Raw genomic sequence first — 6,878 nt, 5'->3', positions numbered from 1 at the left:
ACACTTATCTCGAAAGTGATAAAAATCCTCACGCTACCTGCCTAACGTGAGATTATCGATGGAAACCCAGCGATAATCTCACGCATTGTGGCGTTAGCTTGATGATAGGGACTCACAAACTAAGCCATGATATCCTCCTTCCATAGGATATCATGGCCAAGTCAGTCCTGAAAAGACAATTGATAAGTAGGAATGCACTCCTTCCCTTGTCATTTGTACTTATGTTGCTATTGTTCAACTTATTTATCAATGAATGCGTGCAGACAGGCCCTGTGAACCGTCCCGGTCACAGTTGTTGCAAAAGCAGAAAACTCGGCCACCACCTGGTGCACCCTCCTGTCGCACTGCTATATGGAAAACTTCCCTCATATTCAACATTTATAAATTCATCCATTTTCACCTTTTTTTCATACATGTTTAGGACCAAAAAAATATGCAGTTCCTTATGCCATCACTCTCCAGAACTCCATAAATCACTGCAAAGACAGCGTAGTTCCATCCTGTTTCTTTATTTAATTTTTTCATATGTCCACTGAGTGCTCAAAAGGCTTTTCACAGTAACACGTTCAAATAAAGGTCAAGATAAAAACTTGAGGCAAAGATGACTCATAACTATCGCCCAATGCATTTCGAGCCTAACCGGCTCTTCGTCAGGGGTCTCTGTAACGAAATAAAAAGCACATCTCAGCTACCCATTCACTGCTGACATAAATGATACAAAACAAAACAAAACGTGTCTCTCTTATTAAACTTGCCCTCATTATCCCACACCTTTTATTTCTACTGTATTACACCTCAAGTATCACGGAAACCAAACAAATCTTCTCCCTCCCACGCCTCAATCCCCTTCACACTCTAATGATTACCACACCCACTACTAAAATTAAGATGTGACCAGCATATTGTGCGACCCTCCAAACTGATAGCATTACTCTCTCTCTCAATTTAACTTATGGTACTCCCTTGTTTAAACCAACTGTCCTGTTTGTCTTTATCTTCAAACTTATCAAAAGTACCTGATGCGAGTCACTGCCTGCAGCCTGACCTCTTCATGCTCCTCTCTCTTTCCTGGTAACGTTAGCAACTCTCGCTGGTGGTCAACCATTGGTTATAAAGCAGAAACCTCCCCCACGTGTAATCTCTCAAACCCCTCCTCGTGACTCAAAACACCTGAAACTGTGCTCAATAGTTTTTCAACACCTGGCGTAAACTACAGATCCCATAATGCATTCTCCAGTGCCATAGTGCTACTAAAACGGACCTAAATTGGTGAAAACCCACTCTTAAAGTTTACTAAACGAAAGGACACTTTCATTCTGAATATAAAGTAATGACCGTGACAAAAAATATGTAATGATAATAATGCATAATTAAAAATCACAGTGCTTCAGAGAAAGAAAACGTGCAAAACATAATACAACAGTCCAATGAGTCCACTGCTATGATGCAATTTTGATAGATGTAATCATCATTTTATGAAATCCACTTCCTGCTACACCGCTGTCTCTTTAGTGATTAGAATTCTCCTTGGCTGAAGTTCGATTTTATCTCGCTTTGTCATGGGGTGCAAACCAAGTTAGGACAGTGCGTTTCTTGAAAAGACAATTGATAAGTAGGCATGCACTCCTTCCCTTGTCATTTGTACTTATGTTGCTATTGTTCAACTTATTTATCAATGTCCTGAAGCAGGCGTAAGGAAAGTAGAGATAACAGGGGTTATCGCTACTTTTCTTGCCGCTATGCTTCATAGCGTGGGGCTTGATGATAGGAGAAATGTCGCTTAGCTACATTTCTCCTGTCATGTCAGGTCAGGAACGCCCACTTTGCATCTCATTAGAGATGCAAAGCTGGGCGTTACGAATTCCTACGCTAACACAAGTTTTCACGCGTTAGCTAATTAGGCGATAAAATTATCGCCTCTTTTCGGCCGAAAATGACCGCAAAAGCAGCGATAATTCTATCGCCTCGCCTTGCTGATATGCCCCATAATCTGAAAGTTATATAAAAAGATAGGTTTTCCGTTCCTTCCTGAAACTTAACAGATTGTTATTTGATCTAAGGCATATTTTGGTGGTGAGGTAGGCAAATGAAAGACCACCTCCTCTTGCTCTTTTGATTCTAGTGACCGAAAGAAGGGAGAGGTTGTTTGATCTCCATGCTCTGAGAGCTGAGTAGAGGGTAATAAGATGCTTAAGGATATGTGGGCCTGGTGAATATTTCAACCTGTGGGCAAAGCATAGGGACTTTATTTATTTTCTTTTTTAATTGGCATTCAGTGAAGTTGCGCAAGAGCCAGGAATGCTGTATTAATATTAGGCACAGCTAGTAAGGCTTGTGCCACTACATTTTGAATGACCTGCATTTTTTTTGTGACCTATGCCGGACTACACAAATACAAGGAAATGCCATAATCCAGGCTTGACAGAATGAGGCCCTGGATCACCGTCCCATTACAATACAGGAAAAGCCATTTGAGAATTTTCCTGAGGGAACATAGCAGCCTAAAACACATGCCTGCCACCTTCTTTGGCTGGGAAACCATGGTCAGTTCTTTTCCCAGGATGACTCAAAGGCTCTTAACGCCAGGTTTAGGGATGGAGTACTCCCCCCAAACAACCACAAATACCTCAGTTTTGTAATTTAATTTAAGACAGCTTGCCGCCATCCAGCTGGCCACCTGTTCCGTGCATGTAATAAGCTTCTTAGAAGTAGAATTGGTATCAGGACGCATAGAGAAGACAATCTGCGTGTTGTTGGCATCGGATACCATTGTGAAGCCATCAGAGGAGATGATGTCAGATAGAGGACAAACATATACATTGAAGAGTGCAGGGCTCTAAGAAGAGCCCTGCAGTACTTCATATTCCACCTTATGCATTTCTGACCAGAGAGGTCATTTACTCACTTGAAAACTTTTGTTGGCTAGAAACAAAGTTAGCCATTTTAATGTGGTCCATAAGATACCTATTGTGTCTAGCCTGTCTCTCTAGGCTGAGTCTGAGACAGTGTTGAAAGCTGCACTCAAATCAAGAAGAACAAGCATAGCAGATCCACTGGGGTCACGTGTTATTTTCAGGTCCTCGTGGCCAACAGAAGAGCTCCATAATACAGCCATGGCAAAAGATCACTTGTGAGTGATGCACCAGGTTATTAGTTCCATAAAGTTTGAGAGAAAGCCATTTCAAAGTTATTTAGGATTTTGCTTATCCCTGGAAGCAATGAGATATTTTTTTGTGGCTTATCTGTGTCAAAGTAGGCTTTTTTTAACAATGGACGGATAATTGCATGCTTTTGTGCATGGGGACAAGGTTCACCTCAAGAGAGAAATGATATAGCTCTAGCATCCCCTGGGAAAAGACGGCACCCTAGAAATTGGCTATTTTTATGTATGGATGATAGCTAGGAATTTTACGTAATGAAAAAATAATTGCATAAGATAAGCTAAATCTATTATGGTCTTATATCTAGATTTTTGGGCAATTTCGGAAAACAAAGAAAAACAGGTAATTTGATTACACTCTCAGCCAGCATTATATTTAGCACAACATTTTCATATTTAGATGTCATTGGGAGCTGCACCACCACATTGAGAAAGGCTGCATGATAATCAAGTTAAACATTTGGGAGGGCCAGCCCCCCCTGAGTTGAGTCTAATTGTAATAATGCTAATGCAATTCTGGGCCGTTTGTTTGCCCAAATGAAGTTCCTAATTACCTTATCTAAATCCTCAAAATAGGATTTAGGTATTTTGATAGGAAGATTAACAAAAATAAAAATAATGGTAAAATGGCCTTTTTATCCATAGGTATGCGAGCAAGTTCTCCCAGGGGGTCCTAGTACTATGGAAGGAAGCGTTTTTTGAATGCCTGGGGGATTTTTTATTTTGGATCATACTTAATTACTCGTTTGTCATTAATTCGGTAGTCGGACCTGGGATTTCAGCTCTTTTTCATTTAGCTTCAATTAAATCACCAGTTTTCTTTTAAATGTCTGTTTATTGAATTTCACAAAGAAAAACAAACATCAAAATGCGTTGCGTTGCTTACTACATTCAATGATTCCCGGTACAATCAGTGAGAGTAGCAGACATTGATCATTAGTCCCATGACATACACCTTGACGGGTGTCCAAATGTCTTGTAGCGTCACGCTATCTTCTGTAGCAACTAACTCCCCCGGAGAGTTCCGGGAGATGTTCATGCTGCGAAGAGAGATACGAGAAAGAAATAAGAGGAAAAGGGGGGAGGGGGTGAAGAGTGCTCTCTGGTCCATGACAGGCAGTTTGGGAGGGAGGGGTGGGGGGGCAAAGCAGACCGCTGACCACGGTATGTGTGTAAAAGGCCGCTTTATTGGAGACAGGTGCACATTACAATTTAACAACCTTGGCCGAAACGCCTTCCAAAACTAAACCTCGCTAAATATAACATACCTAACCCCGCCCCCCACCCCCTCCCCTAAATTCCTTCGAGCCCGCCCCCGCCCGTACAATACAACATTACAACAATATCAAACATTACATTCCTGTATAACCCCCCCAACAATCTCTAAATACAAACCTTCCGTTAAACAAACTCCCCTGCCTGCCCCTTTACAGCTATGGGCCCCCAAACTGTGTAACCGAACTAAACTTACCAACCTATCCTTTCCCTGTCGATAACCCAACTCAACAACATAACTCCACCAACCTCCGGTAAAACTATCGAAAATTCACCATAACCCCCGCCACCCAGAAAGAGGGGGGCGGTGCAACTACCCTCCCCTCTTTCTGCCCCCCAACCAAAAAATGGGCTTTAAACACCACGAGCCTGATTCTGCACATTCAAACACCGAGACAAGACCTCCCGAAGCTCCAACAAATACAAATCCATGCCCAACCTCGACAAATGTACTCCATCCCCTCGAAAAAATTCCACCGCCTCAAAACGAATATCTTTGTGCGTCACCCTCCCAAAACCCAGATCTCTGCAAAACCTGGAGATTTCCAAATTCACCTTCCTCCGGGACCTGTCAATCGCCCTGGGATTCTTTGCCCCTCTCCACACCCTCCGCGGGACCAATTCTGTCCAAAGAACGTGACAACCCGACCATCTCTCCTTCAACAACGCCAAATCCCGTTTCATGGCACGCAATAATACCACCCCTTTTACACTGCAAAGATCATTCTCCCCCAAATGTAGCAGAAGAATATCCAGGCATTGTCCCTTCACCATGGCTTTGTTCAAACACGGAATCAGCTCCCTCCAAAGCATACCTCCCTTTCCTTTCCAGATCAATCGAAACAGGCTATCATTAAAACCCAAACTCCCCCCAAAATAACTCTTGCACGCTTGGACGTGTGCCCACTTGACGAAGGAATGCCCCACAATCCACACCGTCAACTCCTTTGTACGTGGCCCAGCCACCGAACCTGAAAAGAAAAACAAGAATGAGACTCAAGCCAAAGAGGTGGACGCAAGCGCCTCCGCTGCAGGTTCTCGCACATATTTGTTAAAACAGTCGGATGACCAGCGCCCTAAGCGCATTATGTCGCCCTGAGACCAACCCCGATTATGCGCTTCGGTTGCCGCCCCAATTCGAAAGGAGTGCATCCCAAACTGGGCCCCATCCAGACCCATATGCTGCAAACCCTTACGCAGCACCATGCGCAGCTGATAGTCCGTGACGCGCGCCCCATTCATATGCCTGAAAACCAAATCGCCCCTATCGCCCCCTGATAATATCTTCCATTGCCTTGCCAAACGCAGCGGACACGTGCAACTGGGGGCTCCTGCCTCTAACCAAACCCCCGTACCCATCCCCCTCTGGTCAGTTTTCGAACTAGTCAACCAAATGTTCACACCCGTGTCCAAAAAGAAAACGTCCTGCCAACGAATGCCCTTCTTTAGCTTGGTCCCGAGGAGCTCTGAAACCCGAAAAGCCCCAAAAAACATGAAAACCATAAGGGTGGCAAACAATGAAGCCTCAAAATCATCCCTGCAAACTGCAGGCAAAACTGTCAACAAACGAGCTAACATCTGCCAGGAAATAGGTAAACGGGACATCACAGTTCCCCCCCGCTCCCCAGCCCAGCCCTCGAGCATCCTGCGTCCTATTTCCCCAGCAGACGGGGAATAGCCCCAGAAAAGCTTACCCATAAAAGAAATCCCCGCCAACTTCCCCGCAATGGTGACTCTAGACAAACCCTTGTCGATGAGGTCAAGGATAAATTGAACTACATCCTCTGAACTGCGCCACCCTTCCTCCCTCCTACGCGCTCCTGAAGCCAAGAATTCCTTCCATGCCAAAGCATACGCTGCACGAGTTGAAGCAGACAAAGAACCTACCACCAGCTGAAATACCCTACGTTGCCGACAGACCAGAGGTGCTCCGGCATCGGGGTCGGTGTCCTGTCCACCTCCTTGGCCAGCCCACGGAACCTCTCCCACTGCGAACGAGACAAAGCATCTGCAATGTCATTGTCCACACCTGGCACGTGCAAAGCCCTGAATGCAATATCGTAACGCAAACAGCCCAACACAAACACCCTCATCAATTTCAAGATCTGCTCGTCCCTAGCCGACTGCCTGTTGACGATTTGCACCACAGCCATGTTATCCACACGGAACAGGACCCTCTTATGTTCCAGCTCCTTGCCCCAAATGGTCAGAGCCACCAACAGCGGAAAAACCTCCAAAAAGGCAATGCTCCGCCCACCGTTCCTCCACTCCTGCGGCCATTTCTCAGCACACCAACGCCCTTGCCAGTAGATGCCAAAACCATCACTGCCCGCTGCATCTGAAAACATTTGTACGTCCCATTGCACATCCTCATCTCTGGCCAGTGGAACTCCGTTAAAGGAGTGTAAGAAAAAGGACCACATACGCAGGTCTTCCTTCACAC

At 44.9% G+C, this 6,878-nt stretch overlaps 1 long non-coding RNA gene across 1 annotated transcript; it reads right to left on the bottom strand.

Annotated features, from left to right (window-relative positions):
* Nucleotides 1-493: 493 nt before the first annotated feature.
* LOC146809215 (uncharacterized) lies at nucleotides 494-1,071 on the bottom strand. The gene is made up of 2 exons (XR_014965532.1): nucleotides 1,017-1,071; nucleotides 494-660 (listed from the first exon to the last, which is right to left on the bottom strand). It is a non-coding gene; the product is annotated as an uncharacterized LOC146809215 (long non-coding RNA).
* Nucleotides 1,072-6,878: the final 5,807 nt, after the last annotated feature.

Source organism: Triturus cristatus, chromosome 7 (assembly GCF_964204655.1).
Source record: "Triturus cristatus chromosome 7, aTriCri1.1, whole genome shotgun sequence".
Lineage (NCBI taxonomy): Eukaryota > Metazoa > Chordata > Amphibia > Caudata > Salamandridae > Triturus > Triturus cristatus.
This window is presented reverse-complemented; position numbering and strand designations above follow the sequence as displayed.